The sequence below is a fragment of the Oryzias latipes genome, chromosome 6 (assembly GCF_002234675.1).
Source record: "Oryzias latipes chromosome 6, ASM223467v1".
NCBI lineage: Eukaryota > Metazoa > Chordata > Actinopteri > Beloniformes > Adrianichthyidae > Oryzias > Oryzias latipes.
Genome location: NC_019864.2, coordinates 20,840,003 through 20,867,386, shown reverse-complemented (window position 1 = coordinate 20,867,386; position 27,384 = coordinate 20,840,003). Strand labels below are relative to the sequence as shown.

At 40.3% G+C, this 27,384-nt stretch overlaps 1 protein-coding gene across 1 annotated transcript in view; it reads left to right on the top strand.

The window, feature by feature from the left end:
* Positions 1-27,384, top strand: part of wwox (WW domain containing oxidoreductase) — a 161,989-nt gene that overhangs the window by 58,022 nt on the left and 76,583 nt on the right. The gene's annotated exons all lie outside the window — the stretch shown is intronic.

Below are 27,384 nucleotides of genomic sequence, written 5' to 3'. Positions count from 1 at the left end.
AGCCATATTTTATTACCAGCAACTCAGTTTTGCTTATGTCTTTAGTGTGGATTTTTAAGAGAAAGAAACTTCTCCATTTGTGGGGAGCACTGCTTCCGATGTGCAGAGCTGATTGCATTTTGCTGAGTTGAGAGAGACATCTATAAAGAGCCATGACATTTTAATCAACCAAACTATCTCTCACTACCATCCTGTTCCCCTCCCTGTGCCTTGATCTACTTATCAGAGATTGTTCATGCAGGCCTTTAACTCCTGATATATAGATATTTTTATTTAAACCAGCATGTTTAGAGTGGGAGTTTTCCCTGTGTCCTTTGCCATAATAATCAGCTTTAAATAATCTGACTTGCATCTATCCCTAAGAGGAAGAAAAAGAGCAGTTTTTACAGTTTTGAAAAACAAGTCAAAGACAAACTCCAATGAAAATTAATTTAAAAAAAAAGATTTTTATACATGTTCTTGTGCCATTTTTCTTGTGATGGATACAGTACATAAAGAAAATTAAACTCAACGCTGGCTGCCTCACAGCACGAAGGCCCCTGGTTCAAGTCCCGGCTGGGGGACCTGAACCAAAACAACAACAATGGAGGACCTTTCTGTGTGGAGTTTGCATGTTCTCCCCGTGTATCCATGGGTTTTCTCCGGGGACTCCAGCTTCCTTCCACCGTCTAAAAACATGCTTCATAGGTTAATAGGTCAGTTTAAATTGTCCATAGATGTGAATGGGTGTGTGATATGTGTGACCCTGCGACAGACTGGCGACCTGTCCAGGGTGTCCCCTGCCTTCGCCCATGGCCCCATGACCCCGAAAGGGACAAACGGATGAAGATGAATGGATAAACTCAATGCATTTCTGAATATTTTTATATTCAAATCATTGTAAATCAGGAGCAGACAAAAAAATGCTGTTGGGAAAAGCTTGTAGGTGTGATGTAGAAGCTACAACTGTAAGCCACAGGATCCCTGCTCTGCTCCGTTCTGATGCATCAACTTGTAGATGAATAGATCCATGTACATCTTCCTTTTACTCGTCCTAGCTGGCATCCGTCTCCAAACTGTATTGCTTAAATATTGCACGACATTGTGGTTAGGTTGGGGGTGTGAAAGGCTGTAAGTTAGCAGGAGCTTGGTAATTAGATGGATGATGGGAAGTAGGGGTGGGCTTACCCCGTGCCAATGGTCCCGCCCACAACTCAGAGGTGAATTTCTGATGAACTACTGCTGCTCTGCAGAAACTATGTCGTAGAAAAAGAGACATTTTTCTTTAGTTTTTTTGGCTAAAAACTGCATAATGGTAATTAAACCACCTGGAACGCTTTTACAATACAGAAAAATATGATCAGAGTGTTATTTTAACTGTCATCTTTTTATTTCTTCTGATCCGTGATAGTTTATTTAATTGTGCCTTGTGAGATTTTTTCCGATCTCACATATTCTGAACACTTTGAACCAAAAGTGTGAACTTTACGTAGCACATTAATACATTTCTGACTGTTGCTGTTATTAGTTTAGCAATAACCTTTGTCAAGTCGTCACCATACTGTTATGGCGGATTGCTGACCCTCTGACATTTTGTTGACTGACTGATTGCTCCCTCAAGATCAGCGTACCCTCAGGCTCCGAGCAGCTGGCCCCAGCCTATACTCATCAGATCTATACCTTAACTATAGGCACAGACAGTGCCGAGTGGATTGGAGATCGGTCCAGGCACTGGCTCCAGTGCTGCATTTGTGCAGAGACAGAGAGCAGTGACGTGCTGCAGGCACATGCCTGAGAAGCTCCGCTTGCCCAATCAAGACACCTTTGCTTCCCGAAGGGCAGGTTTCATCCGCGCTCTCGCCTCGTCCCATGCTTCCTTGTGTTTTAGCGTGATTATTGCACCCAGGATCCTGCCCCGGGCACCCAGCCACCTTTTTACATATGCACAGGCTGAACTTTTGACCAGGCACCAGCAGACATGCCTGCTTTAGAAAAACAGAGGGTTCACGCAGGAGATGGGGGACCACCAGAGCCTCCTCTGCTCAGGCTTTCCTGCTGTTATCAGGAGCTCAGCTCTGCACCTGAGGGGTTAAACCCCGAGACAGCTTCTGCAAAAAAGACATCAGCATTACCATGCTGTTTAACAGACGTACAGTGAGGCACAGCAGTCGCTCCAACTTCAGGATCAGTTTCTCTCTTCCAGACAGACATAAGGTCAGTCGCTCTATCTTCTGTCTGGTGTAATCCAGAGGCTCTGCTTCACACCTGTGTGCATGTGTGAGTGTTGCTCAGCCATGTGGAAAGACAGGGGAGCAGAGGTCCCAATTCCCCCCCCCTTTCCTCTGTAGGGTTAGATGAGCTGCCAGGTCGCTGTAATAGAGTCCTTTTTGATGATTAGGAGTTACAGGAGAGGGGTCAGGTCCAGCCTGAATGGAATGGCATAGAACAAATCCCTCTTTAGTTGTATAGAAACATATTATTACAAATCATGATATGAAATGTGCATGCTTAATGGGAACTTCTCTGATGTCTTGCAGATTTTCCTTCAGAGTCCATGTTCTAGATTATTTTTCCAGAACAAGATAAATGGTGTAGAACGTTCCCCACAGGCATTTCCTGCTGTGCAGCAGCACAAGATAAAGATGTAGTGGGGGAAAAAAGATGTTCCAGTGTGGGGATGGATAAAATCATACAATCCCATTTGGCCATATTGACTTGTGTGTTCCTGCCCAATCCTGTTACTGAAATTATTGTCCACGGAGATACCATTTCATTAAGAAAGCACACAGGTTTAGGCTCACACGCTTAAGGAGTGGGTGAGCAAAGATGGCCCGAGGCCTGCTTATGTGGTCCATTGCACAGGGAAACTGTGTAAATGGTTTATTGTGGATGAGTTGATGTGATGGAAAGCATGTCTGGATCAATACAGAACCAATCAAAAGCTGACAGTCTGCTACTGTATGCAGTCAGTCATTCACCCGTTGAGCTGGCGCTCAGTTACATGATGTAAGTGTGATGTGGGCGTGGAGGAGTTTGATGTTGGGGAGGAAAAACTAGAAATGTTCATTGGAAGCAGCCACTTGTTCTTGGAATGTAGTCTCTGTGAATCCTTAAAAAAGTGCCTCTCTGTCACAGCCCAAGATTTGTCAGGAAGAAACATCACTTAAAGGCTGAACCCATCTGCTCCTTCAGCTGCAGACACCTCAGGGAGGCCATTAGGATGTTCTCGAGCTCGGTTTTCTCTGATTCTGAGCAGAGTCTGAATCGGGGTTGGGGTAAATTACCCCTGAGCCACAGGTCAGAACCAGCTAGCCCCTCATTGCCAGGGGACTCCCACTCTAATAGAAGAGATCAGAACAGGCCAAAGAGCTAGAAACTGACTTGGCCAGGGAGACATCCGTACCCACTTACCCTTTACTTTTCCACATCGCCTCCTTCAGCCTCTGTCCTTCTTACCTTTAGAGCTTTGGAGCTTTTCTACTGTAACCCTCAGAGAAAAGAAATGTATAACCTATTGCCCCGCTCTCACCAGTCCATAAGCACTGTTATTTCAATTTTCCTTTTTTGTTTTTTTTTTTTTTACCACTGACCCTTACAAATTGACACACACATATGCACACACAACACTCCCTCCCCTCTTTGTTGTGACACAGAGCTGATGGACTATTTTTCAAATTGATTTAAAAAATGTACATAAGCAGCCGATCCCCCAGCCCAGATTACCTATTGATTTTTAATATGAAAAGCTCATTATATAAGCAGGAACTGCAACACAAAAAGCTAGCCAACCTTTGCATAAATCCTTTAATTGAATTTCCAGAGCCCGTGGTTCTACATTTTTTAATTAAATCCATTTCTTTTTTTAAGGGTTGCTGTGTAATTTGCATGCTGTGAAGTGGGTGCTGTCCCAGATAAAGTGCCATTGATCCTTATTAAGGCTCACCTCTGGGCTCGCTGAAAACCAACCGCAGAAATTAAATGTGCTCATGGTGCATACACTTATTGCCCGCATGATAGGATTAGAGGCGGAGAGACAGAGCCAGGGAGAGGGATAGAGATGGAGAGAGAAGGAGTGATGGGGCAAGAGTTGGGGGGGAGAGGGGAGGTATTATTAATAGTTATTCATATTAATGTAATATTTCACCTGTCCTCCTGTGGGATGAGATTGTGAGGAGGTTGTTTATAAATACAGCTTGGCTCAGGTATTATTTGGCTTCTTTCCTCAAACATGCTGGTCTGGGGATGGGGGGGGGGCAGTTGAGGTTGTTGCAAAAAGCATTTAGAGGTTGGTGGCTTTAAGATTTGTCACCATAAGTAACAGATGTTCCTAAAATTGCCACTTTTTACAACCCGAACATTGGTAAATGAGGCCAATAATCATATTTGACTTTGATGCTTATAGTGTCATAATCTGCAGTCTAAGGAAATGGCCTAAATTCTCATTCAGAGATGAAACAATGTTTTCTTTTTCTATTCCTGTTCTCATTTATTCATCATTTCATGAATATGAAGGTTTTTTTTTCCCCAAGTGGGATTTGTTTTCAGGCTTCTCCTCTCTTGTCTTTTCATGCGGCAATATACCAACGGAGTGAATCAATAGGGATTAACCTGTGACCTCAGCCACATACTTATAGGCCAGTCGTCGCCGCGCACACATCTCTCATCAGTTTCACTTAAACGCTGAGCCTCACTCAATAAGGCAGCGCTTGCTAATTCATTTCAAAGATGGAGAGGCTTCTATCACAGACCTCTCTTTTTACCACCAGTTTGCACACACACACATAAAATAAGGGCATGTGTGCAACTTAAACACACAGCAAAATAATCAACAGCACACAATACGTAAAAAATCTTTGAGCAAGCCCTTAAAAGACATTACAACTCCTAGAAAAAAACTGTTAAGAGACAAAGCTGTTATTTAAAAATGTATTTTTAGTTATTTTAAAACTTGCATTGTACAGACTTTTGCTGTATTTGATTTCATCCGGATTTTTCAAACAACAGATATTATTTTTATGAATGCTCTGAAGTTAATGTTGTTTGGACAGCTTAACAACTACACAAACATCTGGAAGACAGGGGTTTGATTTCAAATAAACATGAAATAAACCATGACTGGCTCCAATTCTGGCCTTAGTTAGAAGGGGCCGTACAAGACAGATTTCATTATGAACCTCTCCCATACATATATTCTAACTCTTAGTGTGGATATACGATTCTAAAGATAAAGTTGTAATTGCTTTAACAATTGGAAAAGTAAATAATTCTGTAATGCACCAGATATAAGGTTAAATTTAGGAAAATATTTTTTTTTCGTGAAACTACATTAATTGACTTTTAAAGTGATAAACAACATGTTTTGGAGGCAATCTCTTTAAAGAATAACATCAAAATGAATTAAATTGCTTTGATTAATTTAAAATTAAAAGTTAAATTAAGCTGAATGTGTAATCAGTGTTCAACAAATGTGAATCTAAACAAAACTCTTGGTTACAGTGAGATTTTTCAATCTGTTGGTCGAATTTCTTTTACTAAAGTGGAATGTTTGTCCAGAGTTGACTAGAGTCTAGGCAGTCTATTCTGCTGCCAATCCAAATAAGTTTATCAAAACAAAATCAATCAAATATTCTGTTTTCCTCCTAACTAAAAGAAATTTATCTTAATAAATAAACATATAAAAAGGCTATGGTTTAGCGTTTGGTTTAGTTCATTCTTTCCTTCCTGTATAGAGGAAAGAATGAATAGGGTCATATATCGTCGGACTTTGAGTAAAACCTCCTTCCATCAGCAAGGACATTGAAGATAAAATGCAGCTGGGTCTTTTAGCATGACAACAATCCCAAACACACTGCCCGAGTGACGAAAAAGTGGCTTCCTAAGAAGCATTTCAAGGTCCTGGAGTGGCCTAGCCAGTCTCCAGATCTCAATCCCATAGAACATCTTTGGAGGGATTTTAAAGTCTGTGTTGCCCAGTAACAGCCCCAAAACATCCCTGATGTAGAGGAGATCTGCATGAAGGAATGGGCCGAAATACCAGCAACAATTTGGGAAAACCCTGTGAAGACTTACAGAAAATGTTGTCCTATAATGACTGCTGTCTTTAAAGGTCTCTCTCGAACTTTCACAATTGGAGGCTGACTAAATATTTTTTACCCCACTGTATACCATTAAAATACATATGCTGCATGATGCTTACATTGCTACAATATATTCTAAAATAAGGAGTCGGTTCATGTTATTTTGAACTTTTTGAATTTCTACCACACTGCTTTTTTTTTGCTTTGTTGTGTGCATTAATTTGTGTTCTTGGTGTCTCTTGTTTGTTTTTTTGGTCGGATCCAGATAATCCTTCAATCTCTTAAGTAATCTAAACCAGCCTCACTGATGTCTACATATTTTGTGTCTTTATTTGAAACTTTCAATGATCTCAAACAATTATGTCAAACAATTTCCCAATGTCTGAATAAATATGTGGCTTTAAAAGAATTTTAAACCTTTACATTTTTATTTACTTTTGAATTTCAACATTCTTTAAGCGCCTCATAAATGTTTTTAGTGTATTTGTGTATGTGTGTTTGCGTGTGTGTGTGTGTGTGGTGCTGTGTCAGCAAGTATTTGTTTCAGTATTGACCCAAGCCTGTCCTCTGCTCTGACTGACTCTTGTCCCTTAACTTGGCATCTTTCCTTTTCTTCTGGCACTTTACCCCATGTCTGCTCTCCTTCTGAGCTGAACTGTGTTTAAGTAACGCTTTAAAACATTAAATAATCGTTCAAATCTTCCTTTTTTAATCATACAAACTTATTGATTCATTATTATCTTCTCTGTCATGAATTTTCTTTCAGTTTTTCAGTTTTCATTTGTCTTTAAAAAAAAAAACATCCATCTGTTTGTTTGAGGTGAAACATAAATGAAAGAAAGAAAAGGTTTGATTTCTTCTTATTCTTGATGATCAGACAAAACATCTTGGTTCCTTTCTTTTTTTCTCCATTTGACCGAATAAAACAGGTTCACACACAGACACACAAAGCCTCAGTGTGTGTCCTAAATTCCTATGAAGCAGGTTGTTCCAGAAATGGGGGACCCCCCCCCCCCCAACTCCTCGTGGGGGTTAGACCACTCCATGTGCTATTGATCGCTTTGCTGTTGCATGTTGTGCTCAATCATGTGTTCCATGCATCTAGCGTTGTCCTATCCCACCTGGCCCATTAGATTAGGCTAATGCATTCAAACATTGATTAGTCATTATGCTCAGACCTGATCAGCCAATCATCTACCCGGTTTGACTCTACTTGACCCTGTGAACCTTGGATCTAGTGTCATCTCGCCACTTTTAACGTGTTAAACACACATGCAGTTACAGCTCTATCTCATATGGATCACACAGAGGCGGCTGGAAGTATACAGTTCTGCTAGGTTCAGCGCATATATGATATTCAATACTGATAGCAGCGCCATGCAAGCCCTAATCACATGCAACACGGAGCTATGGATTGCATCGCAGTGCATGGCACTGTTGTACCTGCTATTGATCCCAAACTTTCTCCTTGCTGAAGTCTTGGAAAAATGATCTACCATGCAGACTATTACTCTTTCACTTTATGAACTCTATGAACTCAGCAAAACTTTTTTTTCTATACGTTCCATAGTTTTACTTTACAACATATGCCATTATAGAAAAAACATGAAAGCCTAAAATAGCAGTTTTTTTGTTGTTGTTTTTTCTTTGGGGGATTTCACGTCATAAAAAACAACAGCCTTTCAAAGATAAAACTATAGGTTGCATCAAATAACAGCAATTCCTTTAGTATGGCACGTAGTAAATCCAGTAGCCTGTATTTATAAATATAAAGTATTTTACCTTTTGACACAAAAAATGTGAATATCTTAGGGTGTATTCAGACTGAACCCATTTGGTCCGCTTAAAGTGAACCAGAGTTCTTTTTCCCCGATATTCTGGAACAAAAATTCAGTCTGAATACAGCAAAGCGGACCCTAGTCCGGGACCCGGACCATCTTTGGAAGTGATTCGTTTCCAATCGTACTGAGCTTCGGTTCCCCCCTTAGATTCTTTAGGTTTCTTAACATAATTCTCTTAAAATAATGCCATAACACCACAACAATGGGACACAGCAACTCATTGAAATGTGGTCAGATGAATGCAGGCTCATTAAAACAACTTTTAACGTGATATCCATTGCTTCTCATGGTTTACCAGACAATTTATATGTCATAAACACTTAGCAGCCTACCTTCATACTGGACGTCTCCTCAGCACTGCAGTTGCTAACATCCTTCTTTCCAGTAACTGCCTTGTGGCATGCAGGGGTTGACATAGCCCAGAAATTTGCACTGGCCCACAGGGCCAGTAGTTTTTGAAACTTACTGGCCCTGCCTGAAAGTTACTGGCCCGACACCGCGCATAGCGGGACCCGCCGCTCCGCAGGTGCTTGCAACTTTAGGGGGGTCTGGGGGCATGCCCCCCCGGAAACTTTTAATATGGTACAATTTGGTGCATTCTGGTGACATCACTTATTTCTACACTTTTCAATGACTGAAAATAGACCATATCAAACTTAAATCTGCTCTAGTCTGTTTCAGATGTTTTGAAGAGAGCACTGCAGTGTAGTAGGTAACACTAGTTCAGAAGTTTTCATGGTGCTTCTAACGGCAAATATCGCAATAAATCATAAACCTTAAATGTGTTAAAACAATCTAATGGCAGCTTGAACCATTTAACGAATCAAATAAATCCCTTAATGCATTTGACCAATCGGATGGACGCCTTCACATTGTTGACCAATCAGATGGAGCCCTGTTATGTTAGATGTTTGTAACCTATGTCAACGTGGGTCATTTGGAGTATAATTTTTAAACTGGGAATGGTTATTTGGTTATTTTGCTGTTTGTTTATATACCGCAAATTATATCGTTATCGCAATTTTAATCTCTGATATCGCATATCGCGAGTTTTCCTCATATTGTGCAGGTCTAACTGAGATCATTCAGCTAACTAGAAATACTTACTGCTTACAGTGTTGTAAAGAAAAACAAAATTAAGTAGTTTAACATTCTACTGCATTTGAGTCTGGGATTCAGGTATTTGGAGTTGCCTTTGATTCTTTGACATTCAGCTTAAAGCTTAGTGGATACAGTTTCATCTTCAATGCATTCATTAAATATCTTGCTGTCCATACTACTAATTATACCCACTACTCCATCCAACATATTCCTATCTATTCCTGCCATGTCTTCCACATCTCTGACATGCTTCAGTCTCTCTTCAGTGTCGGATTTATAATCAAATGTAATAATAACCCACTGGCTTGTGCCTTCGTTGTTGCTGTTTAACATTGTTTTGTATTGAATTGTTACATTCAATAAAGTTTGAAAAAAAAAAGTAGTGAGCGCGTGCCGCGTGGTGCTCGGCAGTGAAAGCCGAGCGCGCGCAGGCGGGAGAGAAGGAGAAGTGATCAAAGGTTTCCCATAGAAACCCTTGAAGTCTGAACACAGGACTAGCAGAAAAACTAAATTATGAAGACGAGGTAAATCTACACGTTTTCGCAAAATTTACTTTATTGAAAAAGGTGAAGAATATATAAACCGTTAGATATTTTAGTGGCCCGAGCGGACAAGTGAAAAGTAAAGTCTTGTGGTCCGCACTGCTCGAAAAACAGGACCGGGCCAGCGGACAAATGGCTATGTCGAGCCCTGGGCATGCCTCTGCTGTACCAATAAAGGGTTGTTCGCGCCGTTCAAAACTGATAATCGAAATATAACATTTTAACAAATTAACTGCCCCGATAAGAATTGTAAAGTGCAGCACCTCCGTCTTTCTCTTGTTGTTTTAACCCGCCCTCGTAATTCCTGGCCAATGACTGAAGAGATTTTTAGTCACTTGGTTGTGTTTATAAACTTTGGTCTGTAACAGAATTGTCCACTTGATGCCAGTCTGAGACCTCACAGACCAAACACACGGTTCGGCACTCGATCCGGAACAAATGATTTTTCCAATCTGAATATACCCTTGGTGTATTTGAAACACATTGTCTTTGTAGCTTAGCAGATCAGCTTGTGTCAAAAAACAAGCACGCCTTAGTTTTCCACCTTCAAGGATCCCCTCTTCCCGACGACCGGCTGACTCAAAGGCAAAGGCAGAACCCAATGCTTACTGAGCTGCACAATTGCAGAAGCACTACAGCAATTGTGTAGTAGTGCAAATTTCTAAATAGATAAAGGTACTTCATGCAGAACCATAGCTTCTTAACCATATTTAACTTACATTTAAGTTATCTCATTAATCTAAAAGTTCACATTTTAAAGATGCTTAACTTTACTGTAATTGTAAAATAAAATTTCAAATCACTTCTGTCATTTTGATATTTAGTACTTAAAGTGTTTAAAAGTGGACTCTTAGAAACAACCAAACTGCAAAGACAGTGCAGTGGAGTTATTGACAAAAAAAAAAGTATTTGAAAAGAGTCACAAAAAAACATTGGAGCAACTCTTTGACATCCCACTCCAATCATCTTTTAATCTATTGTAAAATTGTTCCAAGTTGTCCAAAAAACAACAACAACCTATGTCGACTTTTCTGCAGAACGGCAGGGGTTGGTCAAAAATTCGCCTCTAAGTTGTGGGCGGAATTGTTGGCACACATCATCCATCTGTTTACATGCTCTCCCGCTAGCTTACAACCCTAACATAAAATTACAGGTGCAACAAAAATGGAGATCAATGCTGGAGCTATCTAGTCATAGAGTTTTGAGCCAGATTCCTGGAGGGGGATCTGGTTGGAGACAAGAAGAGATCCTTAGCCGGAAACGGAAAGGCTACAAGTTTTTTTAACAATTGCGGCTTCTATACCGATCAGCTGATTCATGTTGATTGCATTAAGAGTTACAGTGAGATCATAGTAGGCTTTGACAGACATCTCTGGTGTAACAGTTTTAATGCTTAAAGCTGAAAAAACCTGTAAATCTTAGGGTTGCCAGTTAGATGAGTGTTTTTGGCCCAAAAGAAAAGAGAGTTTTCTGACCGAAATGGGAGAGGGGGCACGAGACGTGAACTTCTGATTCCGGACTTCAATTTCCGGCTAATAGTGTCAGGGTGCTATTTCTTCCTTAAGACACAAGTGGAAGCACTCCAGTTCAAATTAGGAAAACAAAGTTGGATCTATTTGTCTGCAAGTGGATTAATCTGAATGGAGCAGAGTAGGGAGCTGGTGGCCACCGACTGTAGCTTCTAGCTTCTACGTCACATCCATAAGCTTTATCCAACGGCATTTTGTCGTCTGCTCCTGATTCACAATGATTTGAATAAAGAAATACTGGGGAATAAAATTTTAGGCTTAATTGTCTTTATGCATGTCCTTACACATGAGAAAATGCCACACGAACATGCTCAAAACCCAAAAACAGGATTTTCAATAGAGTGGGTCTTTAAATAGCTTAAGAAAGTTAACGGCGTTCACTGATGCATGCTAGTTGGGTCCTAGAACGAGTAACAGCAAATTTGTGAAGGACAAACTTCACAAAATGTCTAAAAATTATATTCCAAGCTGGATGCTTTTTGTGAAAAGATTCAGGCTCTAAAGAAAAAGTGAAGAAGTAAAATTGAAACTCATGACATGGATTTCTAATGGACAAGAACTTCGATATAATTTAAATCTTATCACTTTCCATCTGAAAATCAAAGCACAAAAAGTCATGCTCAGAACATTGGCTTGTCTGTGGCTGACCTTTTTTTTTCAAATCTTTTCTAAACAATTGATGACCGCTTCTTTCCTGACTCTAGCTCTCGCCCTCCCTCAGTGTCCTACCATATTCACTTGTTGACACACTCACTGTTTGTTCTTGTGTTTCAGTTTTCCCAGTTGGCTCCGTCTGACCAATGTCAGGACTCACCTTGACAGTTGCACTTAAGAAATAATAAGTCACCCTCCTCTCCCATGCTCCTTATTTTCTCTTTTTCTTTTCACCCCCTCATCTCTACAGTATTGAATCAGTCAGTGAGTAATAGCTGTTTTACGGACAGTCCTATTGATGTGCGTGTGTGTGCAACGTGAAGCACCATTCTGAGTGATCGGGGATAGATGTCTTTATTGGATGTGAGCTGGCTACTCCGTGGCTTTGCATTAAATTTGTATTGAAGAGGAAATTAATGAATGGATAATTTTATTGATGTTTCTGGTATTGAGCATACAAACAAAATGTTCTTTTGAAGCATTGTGTGACTGTTGCTCTCCGGGGAGGTGGAGTGCTCCCACTTGCGCTTAAGAAAGAATAAGTCTATGTTAAGTCCATGGAGTGCTTGAAGAGAGAAAAGAGATCGATGAAAACTTGCTGCTCCAGTTGGACTTTAATTGTATTATTTTCACTCAGATTTCTGTCCATGTCATCGCAGCAGCCAGAGATTTGACATGGAGGCAGATTTAAGTTTATTGAATGGTTTAAAAAAACATTTCTTTAACTTATTTTGGTAAAAGACAGAGGGGCGTTTTTGTTGTTTTTTGTAACCTTCTTTGCTTCTACTCTTTGAGGAATCCAGCGAAGCCGCCAGTGCTCTTTATATCAAACATATACGTTTCATAAAGTGAAGATAGACCGTTTCTTTTAATGCAAGTCAGATTGGAGGAGATCAAAGTGATGAGCGGTGGGAAGTAGAGGAAAGTTGTTTAATTAAAATGAGGCGCTGAAGTGGGGATAGCGGGCTGTTCTTTGATGCGTGCCCCGGATGCAGCGTTTGCAGCCAGTACACACAATTTCTGTTTAAAACGTTCCTACCGTGGGTGGGACAGTGGGAGGCGTTGCAGAGACAGGGCAGAAGAGAAGCAAGAGGTGAGCTTGATGAAGTTTCTGATTATCCAAGATCCTATGGCACAGGGAAGAATTACTGAATGCCATTTGGGTCACTGCTCTTTATGGAACTACATTTATGAAATACATCTCTCCCACTCTTTCTTTTCTTCTTTCCGTCTCTCCCTCTTTGTAACTCTCCCATCCTCCCTCCCTCTTCTCTAATTGGAGATGCCATAAAGGTGTGTGGGGTCAGTGGCTCCTCAAGGTCAGACGGCGTGCCTCTCTCTGCTCCTTTACTCGTGACACAAATGCAACAGACAGAGTAATTCCCAATCTCACTTTTTACCCCTCAATTTTCACAGAAAGAGCCGACCTGAAACAGTCGTTTTCAACTCAAAAACCTTAACCCATTCTGCTCGCCTAAAGTGTGATAACTTTCTTCCAGATGAAGCTCCACATTAACTGCTTGCTTCTCTTAACTCTGCTCAGTGTCCTTGTGCCAGCCTGTTCAGCCAGAGGGCACGCTGTGGGTGAATCAGAGGCTCGGCTCTGCCAACATGCCCAGCAGGACAGACCCTGCCGAGGGTGCCAAGGCCTCAGGAGGAAAGGGGGGAATAAAGAGAGTAATCCTTGCCCTGTCTTGATGGAAATAAACAGGAAAATTAGATTAATTTCTTTACAAAAATTAACATGTACAAGCAGAACATTAAATACACTTCCTAATTCTTTTCTATTTTGTGAGATTAATCCAAATTTGTCACACAGCCAGAAGTTCACAATGAGGTAAAGGCTCTTTTGTGTGAGGAGCGCACCAACTCATTTCATTTTGAGCCAGTAGGGGGCATTATAGTTCAGCTGACCGAGCAAACACCTTATCAGTGAGGAAACTATATGAGCAGCTGCTGTTTTAAATCCCACAAAGTTTTTCTGTCACACATGAATTTGAGAAACATTTTTGCCTTATGTTGGGAAAATAAAATCAGAAAAAAAGGTTATACAGCAGTTTAGAAGCTTAATTGGATTAACAAGTGCTTTAATCTAAATGTTTTTGTCTCATAATAATTACAAAATGCCTGAAGTCAGAAAATAATGGTTTGCTCTGACAGACTCCTGCTTTTACTTCACTCGCCACTTGAGTCTAATTGATTTAGCACTTGAGTTGGTAAATTAATGTCCAGGATGAATAGGCTGAAGAGTACCGGTAGTCTGCCCTCTGGTTTTGTTTAAAGCACCTCTGTAAAGAAATAATTGCTGCGCCTTTTCTCTTGAAGGGACCGCGTTTTTCGGCCACAGCTGTTTCAGGAGCCGAGAGGTGACACATTCTTTAATTCTTTCTGACATGAAAAATACGAACTTTTTCAATGCAGCTTGGCTTTCTGGTGATAATTAAAAACAAAGGTGCATGGTTTTGTGTTTTTGCTTAATCCCAGCTTTGCACTCTTTTGAACCCCCCCCCTGTAATTTGTTGAATACAAATGAAGCGCGCCACCTCTGCCATTGACCTCCAGCAGATGAATATTAGATGAAGCAGCAGCCAATATGTGAATAACTGAGTTCAGGACGGCAACGATTTTAATGGCAGCAAACAGCCATTAACAGTATATCTGAAAATAGACAGAGTATTTTCCATAGATCATTAATGACGGAAAATCCATTGCTTTCGTTCCCTCCACCCTTCAGAAAATATATCTCTTTCTCTCTCCTGTCTTATGTTTTTTTTTGCCATAATTTTTCTCACTTGAGCCCTTTTTTTAAAAAACAAATCCCACTCATTATTGGTGCAGACGCAGGCCTTCAATGCTGCTTTTTAAATTTGCTCCAGATATTTGAATAAAGCCTGTTAATGTCTGTTTAGTATATAATCCACGTCTCCTCCTCCCATATTCCTTGTTATTCTAGTTTAGTGCTGTAATCAAGCAGGGCTTGCCAATAAAGTTTATTGTACGCAGCTAAGTGTCAATATCACACACATACCCAGGGCAAAGAGGTCCCTTTAATTAGAAAAAGAGAGACAGGGAGACATGGGGCTGTGTGTAAGTTTGTATGTGTGTGTGTGTGTGTGTGTCCATGAATACATATAGTATAATTATCTTTGTGTTGGAGTTTATGTGTATTTTTGGATTTATTTTTTATTTAGTGTAAGCATCATAAATGGCTGCTCCAGAAAAAGCCTGCTCTTTATAAAAGTCACTTTGTGTGTATTAAGAAAGAAATGTGTTGCTGATAAAAGAATCATAAATCTGACAACAGCACCACAACTTTCCCTGCTTTTATGAACGAATCAATTTCAACTTTACATAACTATTGAGCCTCCATGTTGTGAATCTGTGTTGACTCTGAACAAACAATAATTCCTGCTATATGAAGTATTGATTAGGCCTGCTCCCACTCTGTGACTTTATTAAAGGTACAATTGTAAAAGTCTTTATTGGTGATGGTACAATCTGACAGGAGAAAAGTTGCGCAAGTGTGATTCACCTGCAGAAGAGAACATCATTTTTTTTTAAGTCGTGCTCCATCAAATCAGCCTTTTTTAATGCTTCTCTGAATATAATGGGTTTATATTCCAGTTTGCGTTAAATTCAGTTTAAATTAAATTTATTTTGTCATTTTCTGACTGGGTTCTATGTTGTTTTCTTTCCTTTTTCTTTCATGCCCTCATCACTTTCCTTCTAGATAACACTAGCTCGGCCAATGTGCACAATCTTATTACTGATATGAATTTTTTTTTAATAAAAATAATGTTTAATTGAAAACTCTTTTCTACCTTTAAGACTGGAGTCCCTGGGTGGTTGTGGTGGGGCGGCCTCACAGCTTTAATCAAACAGTAAAACACAAAACCTTTTCGCTTTGCAATGCAAACAGATTAAAGGGATTGTCTGGGCACCCAGGCCCTGCACCAAAATGCTCTCTGTTAGCCTGACAGAGACAGGAGGAAATGATCAGATGATGAGACAGAGTCAGAGGAGTGGAGGGAAGAATGGAAGTGAGGGGGAAAATGTGCGGCTTCGTGAGGGAGAGCAGATGGGGGAGTAATTTGCGTGGGATGTGGTAGATGGGGGGAAACATGGCTGTCTGTCAGTGCTGAGCGATACCTCGGGTTCTGAAAGAAATCAATTTAGGGCGGGACGTGGATGCCGTGCATACAATAATTGAATATTACTGCTCGCCATCTCTTCACAATCGCTCCGCTCTGCACTGTGAGCTGCACGTCGACGGGAATCCAGAAGGGGAACGACGAGGAGAAAGGAGTCGAGACGAAATTTTTCCATGACGTTTAAAGTACTTAGACTCCAAATAATGACCTTTACTTAGAAGAAGAGGTAGAAAAAAGTACTGTTTGTCCATGGCTCTGATCTATCAGATGCATCTATTCAGTCTGAACCATGTGACACGATCAATAATCACAACTGTTAATCAATTAGCTTTAAAATAGGCATTGATCCCGCTTCATCCGTAAACACTAGATAAAGTAGCATATTCAATGGATTATAGCTCAATTTTCCTAAAGAGTAAAATTTCTTCAGGATTACAAATGTAACTAATATTATGTTTAAAAAGAAACAATAGTCTGCTGAGGATGACATTTTCTGGCATATTAAATTAGATTTTTTAGCTATGTCATTGCCTGATAATTGTATTTGACAATACAAAAAAAACTATTTTTTCAAACTTATATCTGTCCATGTAGCCCTCTAAGAAAGAAAACAACAGAAAAATTCCACTAGTAATTGCAAAAAGCGTGGTATAGTTTCCCAAAATACACAAGGAGTCCATAATGAACTTCAGGTGAATTTATCACTGAATTTTCTCCATATTTCTATACAAATGCTTATTAGTTCTTCCAATTGATAACAGGCTGCCTGCTACGATACCATTTAATCATCGCTGAAAACAATTATCATCCATATCTCATAACAAACGATCAGGTTCATTAGGATTATTAGGTAATCCGCCAAAGGAGCTAGTTTGGAAGGTGCCTCACAGGTTGTCTGTGTGCAGACGCTGTGTGTCAGCCCAGACATGCACAGGTTGTGTGTTATTTTGTGTGCTCATATGCATGCAGCTTGGTCTTTGTAATATTCGTCACTGTCTGATTTACGGTAGCGGGGTTGCCATAGTCGGCCGGGATCCACTGCATTTATCTCCATTTCTTAATGGTATTTCAACAGCTCCTACACCATTGGCTGTTTCTCATTTTAATGACCGTAGAAATGACTGCATGCGTGCGTGTTTGTGCACATTTTTCTCCCGTTCAGATAGAGATGAGGCTCGGGTACCTTGACTGTTGTTTCTACAGACAAAACAACATCAATAATATATAGTTTTTTAACTTGAGTGGGAGTTCTGATTGATGTTGTGGCGACTGGTGGCTATAGAGGTGACTGTTACATGGCTCGACATGAATGAAATTGGGTTTTTCTTCTACCCCTGCTCATAGAGAGTCCCCCCCCCCCAGCAGAGAGATGGTTCCTACAAGATCTGACAATTACAAGAGGAGCTTTTAAGCAATCTGGAGTGCAGCTCCGATCTTCACCCGGGAGAAGTGATGGCAGGGGAGAAAAAAAAAACAACAACAAAAAAATCAGAGTGATTACTCCCTTTTAATCTTTATCTCCTGTGCTGCTTTTCCTTCTCTTCATTTGTCTCTCTGTCGCTCTTTTCACTCACTTTTGCTACTTTACATCCTCCATCCCCCTGCGATTGCAGATTACTTAAACTTCTCGTCTTTCTCCTGTTTTCCCCCTTTTCGCCGGCTCTTCATGTTTGACTATTAGCTGACATGCACACAGGGAGCATCGCTCATCTCCCCAATTTCTCCTCCCCTTGCCTTGCGCCCTCCCCGGTCCTCATTCTTCTCCCTCTCACTTATTTCTCCTTCTCCATGTGTAACTATTAGCAGACAAGCTCTCAGGGAGTTTGATGAATATTTTAGCAGTCAAAGGGAGGGTCTCCAGGCCTCCTCCTCCTTTGCCTCCAACGTTGCTAACGGACCAGAGTGTTTTCTTTTGAATACCTTTGCATTGCACTGAAGCATGCTGTGATGTTACAAACCTACTGGTCAGTCCAAGTCAGGGTTCTGCAACCTGAGGCTCCAGAGCCACATGCAGCTCTTTTATCCCTCCATTGTGGCTCTTTGGCATTGAAAAGAAATGATTTGAATAATTAGTGGGTCTGTAGTTTGGGTTAATTTGTTTTAGTTAATTTAGTTTTGTCACTCTATGTTTACATTTTTGACACATCAGATAACAGAGAAATATTATGGTAAAAGGTTACAAATATTTTAAGAGTGGTTTACATTATTTTTGTATTAAGTTTATAATTTTCCTTATTTGAAATGCCATGTTTGATGTAGCTTTCTTATATTTTTTGTTCAGCAGGACTATCTTGTTTTTACTTGGGCTTTATTTTATTTTTTAAATGAACTTGTATGCGCTGCTCTCAAAGATTAAGACACTTGCACTTATTAGATAAAAAACTGTTATAATTAAATTAATAAAAACAGTTAAAAGTTACTTTTTGTAAATGAATGCTCTTACGGCCACAAAACCATAAAGTATGTTTTTATTACTATAATTTGTGTAGTGGGACTTAGCCGATCCTGCTTGGTTTTGCTCAGTAAGTACGGTAAGTAGACCAAATGGCTCTTTAAACACTAAGGTTCCACTCTGATCTATTTTCAAAACAGTTTAATCCTTTAATTATTATTATGTTTTTTAGCCAAAGCAAAAAAACTGTCATTTTGTAGGACATAGTTTCTGCAGTGCAACAAAAATGGTGACTAATATTAGAGCTATCCAGCCGTACACTTTTCCGCAGATGAGGAAAACGAGGACGTACATGGATCTATTTGTGCAAGTGCATGCATCAGAATGGAGCAGAGCAGGAAGATTGGGACTTGTCGTAGTAGCTTCTACGTCAGTGCCACAAGCTTTTTCCAATTACATTTTTTCATCTTTAAAGGTGATCTAAGTTATTTACTGGATTCAATATTAGACAATTGTTTGTAGTACAATTGTGCACAGCAAGAAGAATGTGAGAAGATTGAGTCATTTCTGAGATAAAGCACGTTAAAAGGTTGTCACAGAGATTCTATTTTAATTACATAAACAAAATTAAACAAATTAATTTCAATGTGACCCTTTTTCCTCAAACTGTCGATCAATGATGTCATACTTTTGTATTTGAGATTGTTCCGAGCAGCTTTTGCTGGGTCTCATTTTTGTTCGTTTCCTCACCTAGTCAGTGGTAATTTTAAGATTGACTTGTCCTTCCGTACCCTTCTTACTGGTGGTGTATAATAGGCTTAAGCGTTAATCAAATTTTAATGCCATCAATTTTCCTCCACATTTTACCGCTGTATACGGTATTATCATGACTAATTAAGAACTTTTTAAGCACCACTTAAGTGGCTTTATCAAACTGCTGGGTTAGCCTTCACTGTACAAAACAGAATTACAAACACAATTATTAAAACAATAATTACATGAAATGGTTGGATTAGCCATTTATATTTTGAAGAAGTGCAACAAATCTATTGGAAAAGTAAATGGCATCAAATTAACAAAGCATTCACAGTCTCAGTCATTTTTAACAACCAATCCGAATTTATAAAGAACTGCAAGAACACGGATTAAATAAATTAAACAACAGACTTAACTTGAAATAGCAGCATGTTGATATAAAGTGCAAATAAAGGCCCATAAACTTTGAACAGGAAATGTTTTTTAAACAGCACCAAATCTAAAGATTTTTTCCGGAAAAAAACAGAATATTTACTTTGTCTGGCTTTTTTTTCTCCACTTGTCCTGTCCAACAGCTGAGCAAACAGATAAGAGCTGAAGGCCTCTTGTGTTGGACATATTTTGCTGTTACAATAGGGGTTATGGATTTTCTGACATGCAAGGTGTGTGTTGTGTAAACCCCTTTTGTAAATTAGGCTAAACTTTATTTATATTGATTACATTTGGATTGTTTTTTTGTTGGATTGGACAGTAGGGGTGGGCGGACTGATTTGAGTATCGATGGTATCGATAACAAGTGAAGTATCGATACTTTTGCTGCAGCTTTTTTTTAATATGTACAGTAACAAGCTTGAATTTACTGATAGAGTTCATGCGAGTGTGGTGTCTATCTGTGTGCATTGTTGCCAGATTAGGGCAAAAACATGTGCAATTTGAGCAGAAAACTGTCCAATCTGGCAACATTGCCTCTCTGTGTAAACAGTGCACCCCTTCCTCTCCCCCGCTGGTGCTCACACCTTGGCCCCCCCTCCCCGCTTCATCGGCCAGATTTATTAAGGAGCCACATATCTGCACTAATGGCAGGATTGGTTTTTGTGTTCTTCACATTTTTATATTTACCGGTCTTTATACCACCAAATCGTTTCTGAGTGGTTCCAGGGGAGGGGTCAAATGCAGAGAACACATTTCACACACTTTAGTGTGTGACAACTTATGGGACTTAACTTAACTTTGTTAGTGTTGCTTTGTATGCGTTGTTTTATTACGAACGACTTTGTCATTTTCTTACTGTCTTTATTTAAAAAATATACGTTTGTGTTTTTGTATTTTAATCTTATTTTTGTCACATTGTAATAGTTTTTTGCACTAGTTACTGTTTCCTTCTTCTTATTGTATCATGCCATTACTAATATACATGTTTTTTATTATAACATGCATGTTCAGTTCAGATGAGTTAATGTTGTAATGAGTTAACCAACATTTTTATTTGCCGGATGTCTCTTTCCTGTGTTTTATTATACACTTAATGAAAAAAATTGTGTATTTCCAAAAATGTTCTATATCCAAACATTTTAAGAAAAGTATCGATATTGGCATCATTAATACTGGCCCAGTAATCACTTTGTATCGGATCGATACCCAAATTCCCATTATCGCCCACCCCTACCGGATGGAAACGAAAAAGAGAGAGGGATGTTAGAGACGGAGGGGGTGGGGGTGGAGGACAAAAGAAAGGGGGGGAAAAAGGTGGCTTGAGAAAATTGGAAGATGAATATTTTGTCTGGCTTTAACCCAACACGAAAATTTGCTGCTGAAAATGCGCTCAGATGAACAGTTTGTAACGCAGACGCACAAAAATGATATTTCATATTAAAATTTTTTTTTTGAAGCGAAAATGTAAACCACAATAAGTGTCACTGAACATACAATCAGCTTTAGGTAGTAAATTCATTTAATTAGATTATTTTTTTTAAATAATCTCTTTAATAAGTTAATTTTTTTTCATGACAGTATTGACAAAGGATACTGTGTCTGTTGTAGACACCCACGGTGTACGGTAATACCACACAAGCTTGGTGTATAAGAATAACTTAGATGTTAAAACTATTTGTTTGGCCTCCGTGTGATGAACATGCCTTCAGAAAGACTCTGGGTTTACCAATTGCAACATGGCAAAGCCTCTCCTCATGAGCATCCTTTCACTTATGTGTCAGTTTTGCTTTTTAAATCCTCACCTCTTGTGTCTGCTGTTCTGTGGTACAGTTGCGTTGTGCGTTTGGGCGCTTCTGCCGTGTGTTTGGGGGTACATGCTAATCTTTAGATGAAGGGCTGGTGGTTAAATCATGATGCATAGTCCAGGGCTGCTCTGGCCACTGTCATTAATCAGTACAGGGGTGGGGGGGGACGTATCTGCTTTTTATCCATCTCTTAAATCAGTCACTGCAGCTATCGGCAGCCCTCCACCCCCACCTCCACACCTCCCCTAGACCCCTCCTCCCCAACATGCCGCTGATTGAAGTGGCATTGTTTGGTAGACAAGCGGCGCTCAATCAATAGGCAGTCTCACTAAATTACCGTTTGCATGAAAAATGAAGGGCCGCCCAACCTGACTCCATTCAGCTGTGGATGTGCTCCGCGTGCATTTGTGTGTCAGTAGATTGGTGCGACAGATAGAAACGTTGCTGTTTTTCTTTTCCAAGCCCAGAAGACAAAGTGGCCTGCTCGCAGACGCAGGAGGCTCCCCTCTGCTTCTCTGTAAAATCTTTGGAAGACCACCTACAGCTGCTCCAGGCTGAAGCAGGAACTGCATCTCAGGCTTTTTTTGGTCAAGTATTGATCATGGCTTGTTAAGGACTTCTGCCGGCTCTGACCCCTCACCCCTTCACCTTGACCTTTCATCTTTACCTTTCACCCTTAACACTACATGACCTGCCGAGCTACTTCTTCATTCGTCCCCATTGCTTTGAGAAAAAACCACTCAGATGAATCTTTTACAGTAAACTGTCTCAATCTACTGTGAGAAAATCAAGACTTCTGTGCAGGTTTGGTCTGCCAAGGTAGTGAGGTCTCAGCGCCTCTGCCCATTTATTTCGCTCCACCCTGACCCCCGGCTATTAATCATCTCTATATCTGTGTTTACCCTCAGATCAGCTCTCTGGCACACCAGCACCTAGAGGGGCAATTAGAGAGGAACCGCCACCCCAGCACAGAGGATTGCCCCCCTTCTCTAGTCAAACACAGAGTCTGAGAAGCGGGGTCCATCCTCATCCAGAGCTGTAATGTTTTTATTTACTTTAAAAGCATCCTGCTGTTAATACAAGTGGCCTATCACAAAGCTGCCATTACATTTGTATGGGAGGGAGTTTGCACGTCTTTTTATTCGAACGCGTTATGGTTATATATGTGTGTGTGTGTCCCACCCCCACAGGGCATACCAAACATGCATTAGTATAAGTTGCGCAGGCTGAGTCTCATCCAGTGTACATATGGTAATGGATGGTGTGTGTGGAACATGTCAGCCACCTCATCATGTAAAAGCCTTCGTGTACAGGAGGGAGCACAGAGGGCTGGCAGGTAGGCATTAGGCAATATAATGGCCTCTATTTTTACACCGTGAAACTCCGTTGAAAAAGTGACGCTTATGAAGCTTTCAAAAAGGCGGACACACAAGTGGGGGTTGTTATAAATGGGAAGGAAGGGAATGAAGCTGCTTTTTCAAATTGCCCGACTCCTGGTCCTGTTTGTGAGTCTGGGTGCTAAAAAGCTTGTATTTTTCCGGGTGTTAGTGTTGGAATTTCTGTTGGATTACTTTTTGTTGTTTTTAAAAGTACAAATCTTTTTCCTATTGTAGCTTTAAGTGCTTATCTCCAAAAACCCATTTTTGGTGCTGTTTAGCAACGAATTCTAAGCATGTTAGGTAGTGTCTCTGACTGAATATTTTCTTGAACTTTTGCACCTTGTTCCACTGCTATCATACCCCTGCAAACCCTTTTTACACACCTGGAGTAGCGGGGTGCCAGGTCTTGTTCTGAGTAGACGAAGGCCTGCCCTGGGCCCAGGGAGCTACTTAATCTTTGTGTGTATGACATGTGTGAGCTCAGGGTATTGTACTGTATGTTTCCCTCTCACTCAGCTGTACTTAATGTAGCCCATAAAGGCTACACAACAATAAGCTACGCCTGGCACTCAGGCCACCATTCTGCACTACACTAGCCCGCTGAGCAGGATAAATGACTCCTATAAACCTGTCACACACATACATACACACTGGAGTGTGCACAGACTATAGAAAGTCATCTTCCTGGATGTGCAGGACGGTCCTCGGTGTGAAGTTTGTTTGACTGTGTGAGGTGCGCGGTAATAACCAGAGCACCGGTCGTAAAAAAAAATCTGAGGTGAGAAATATGGACGGAAAATGTTTCTTGTTATCCGGAATCCTAACCCTCTCAAAATATTAATGGAGGGATGGTGTTCGGAGCAGACCTGCTTCCATTATGCATCTGCACATCAGTCCCAATTGACGCGATCATTTTCTATTCTCTCACCCTGGCCTGCTGTTTAATCAGTGGATGAAAACAGAGTCGGCTTCTCTAACACCCCGGACCTCCCTCTGCATCCCACAGCAGAAGACGGATCTGATTTAAGCCGGGATGAAATAGCCCTTCCTCATGGTGGAGGGCCACAGTGTTCCTAAATGGACGGAAATCTATAAAGACGTTTTTTCTGCGTTATATCATTTAAATGTACATTTACATGGCAAGTAGTTAAACACTAGTTGCAGCTGTGAATCTGACATTAGAGAGGAATGTTTTAGTGTCACACTGGCATCTCACCTTGTGTGTGATTTTTACATGCCACGGTTATGAGTCCAGGAGTGGATTTTATCTATCCTATTTACAAAAACACCCACTAACCATCCAGACTGAGACCATTGTATTGGATGCTTTGAAAAAGCTATTAGTTTATTTATGGATCCGGCTTGGTGTTTATCAGTCACACACTGACTCAGACACAGACAGCATCATTTGGCCCCTCATGTTGCTTTTAATGATTTTCCTGTTAAACATGTCAGTGTTGCGTTGCTTTTTGTTGTTTTCGCAGTTGTCCTGGCAACTGCAGATGAGAACGGTGCACGCAGGTTTGTGGAAAGCCAACTTGATTTTGATAAAAATGTAAATGCGATGTAAATCCCAATATTTATTCTCTCACTTAAAAAGAAAGAAAATGAAAAAAGGCTAAACACATTATCTCTGTATTTTTATGTGTTGCCTATTTTGGCGCCAGCTGTGGTATTCATAAATAAACCACATAGATAATAGTCAGCGACGAGAAATCCATTTTCATTCTTGATATTTATTCAAGCAGTTCTTCTCCATGTTTATACAATCCAGAGTATTAAAAGATTGATTCAATTTTATGTTTTGGAATAAAATGCAAACAAAAACAGATGCTTGTGTCTTTCTTCCCCCCTCCAAGCCAAGGAGGTATTGTGGTTTACACAAAGCAAAGAGCTGTGAGCTCTATTCTGGGCCTGGAGCTTCTCAGAGACACAGAAGTAGAAGACAGAAATGTTAGAGGAAGACTGCCTTATAGTGGGAATGCTGTGTGGGTGACAGCACAGGGCTTAAATATTGAAGGGTTGCTACACCTACACCTTTATGATGTGTTTGTGTAATTCAACAACTGCTAAATCTTTACAATTTTTTCCAAATTTGTAGCTTTCATCTAAAATATTTAATTAACTCCATGGTGGTAATTGGGTAAGACAAATTGTGTTAATAAAATAGAGACTTCTGTTATTAGACATTAAAAATGTGTCCAACTGGAGTCACTAAACCTCTTAAGGGACATTTTCCAGCTAGTTCAGTCATACAGAGACATTTTCCCCTCCAAAAAATGAACAAGTAGAATTTAATTATTCTCGAATAGCATACAAATAACATGAAGGGGTTTTTTAGAGACTTAGTTTGGGCTAGGGGAGTTATTTCAGCCATTAGGATGGACTTGCATCTTTTATTTTGTTTCATTTTAAGACAGACTGATTTTAAAGTTAGTTTTTATGTTGGAGGGTCTTTCAAAATTGTAAAAATGTTAAAATGCTCAACAAAGCGTGTTTTCTGTCACTATCAGATTAATAGCTGGGGAGTAAAAGGATTTTATTTGAACCCTTAAAGTTAAATGGCTTTATTCTAAAACAAAATAGTTTAAGGAGTCAGGTTTTTCATATTTATCAAATGTTCAGGTGTCATGTCTTCAGGTGTGCTTAGATGCCTTCGTCTGCATCTTCAGATGTTGCCTTTCCTATTTTCAGCTTGTTTCTGGGTCTAGTTCATTTATTCAATTGTGGATTTTTGTCATTTGGCTAAATTCATATTTTCCAGATTTGTTTGTACTTTTAACTTTTAGATTGCAAAGTCTATATTAGTTTTCATTGTAATTCGTTTTTTATAATATTGTTTCTTGATGCATGGTGTAATAATTCACAGTTTATCATCAGGCATTTTCAGCAAACAGACATTAGAGCATATTTACTGGGTGCAGGGCAAAGGGAACTAAAAAGGTTGAGTGGGTTGATTTTCAAATGTGTGTAAATCAGGAGGGGGAGTGGCAGCCGGACGTAGGGGGGGTAGTCAAAGCATCCTTTGTGTAATTTAAATGCAATCATGCATTCCCCCACCCTGCTCCTCCATGGCTCTCAGTGCTGAGGTGAATAACAGGGGCGTATCTTCATCTACCTCTGCCAGAGAACCTGTGTTTCTGTCTGTGAGCCCGGCTCCTGTCTCCAGGCCAGTCGCCTGCTCCTCTTATTATTGAACATTATTCCACTGGCAGAGCAGAAAGGAAGAGAGGAGGGGAACTTTAATGGCACACCTGAATGGAGGGTGTCATATAATCAATGCATACAGGCATGCATTACAGGCTGTCACAGAGACTCCATCACACACCGGCAAAAAGGAGGAGGGAGAATGGGATATTAACTCTTGTGAAAGGAGGGATGGGTATCAGTGGCCTGAAATTAAATGGCTTGCTCTAAAGCAGATGAGTCCAGAAATGAGGTGGCTGTTTTAGCTGGAGCTTAGCGTACGTGTTTAGCTCCAAATTGGCTATTTTGCTTCAAACTTGTACGCCCTTTCTTTCTGTCAGACATCACTTGTTTTCCACAGTGACGTGTTATATAATTAGTCAGATCAGTTCTTAGTGTTCCGGAGATCTAGTTAGAACTTCCTCAAACAGAACTTCTCCTTGGAAGTTTTCTTTTTTTTTTTTTTTTGCCTATGTGTGTGTTCAGTTGCTGTCGTCAGCAGACTATAATCCCTCTGAGCCTTCCCTGTCTGTGTGTTTGTGTGTGTGCTCGTGTTGGTCCATTTTTTCCCCCTGGTTTGGAAAATGCCGGACTACATGTTTGTGTGTGTCTGCGTGTGGGAGATGTTCGGCGGAATACCCTTTGATACAGACAGAGTTTTAGAAATGCAATTTCCTCCCCTTCTGTGTATGCGTGTATTCATGTTGGGTTTATTAGAATATGAAAGTGTTGCGCTGCAGTGCCAGCGTTAGCCTCTCCCGCCGTCCGCTCCCTCGCTTTCACTGGTTCTTTGGCCTCCGCTGTCTCTCTGGCTGACTCATGCATTAGAGATGAGGGGCTGGAGAGACGAGGGAAGCCAACGTCAGGGGAGACCAACAACTAACACCAGGAAACTCACCATTATAAAAGGATCAACACGCTTCCAGTATCAGACACTTTTAAGGCAGAGTGGGTGTGTATGAGGAGGGTGGTGGTAGATAGGGCATCATGATGGAATAGATGAGTGTGTTTGCAAAGTTTTAACTGATGTTTTATCAAGTTGACTCTAAACTCTTAGCTTTGATCCTGAATTATGACAACAGTGTTTTGTGGTAAAATCATTGACTATATAAGAGAGTTAGACTGAGAGATACACCCCGGCGTTTCAAATAGGAAGTACCTGCTGGTCCCAAAAACCGGAAATTCCATAGACTTCAACTGAAAAATGAACAGCTAAAACTCAACACTGGTTGAACGTTCAAAGCGTTTGATGACAGATTCTCCCGACCCGCTTTCAGTAAAAGGGGTGTGGTGATGTGCTTACTTCTGATTGGAGAAAGTGATTGCCATAGAAATGTAGACTCAGACCGACTCGGACCAATTGCTGCTTACTGACGATTTCTGATTCCAACATGGCGCCGTCCGTATCATCACAAATGGTGACTGAATTGACTTTATTTCATTGGAACTGGATGCAAGTCATTTTCTGTGTGTGTTGTCACACTCACTCAGTCCAGTTCTTTATACAGTCTATGGTTAAAATATGGGAGATAGAGGATATAATACTTCTGTTTTTTCTCA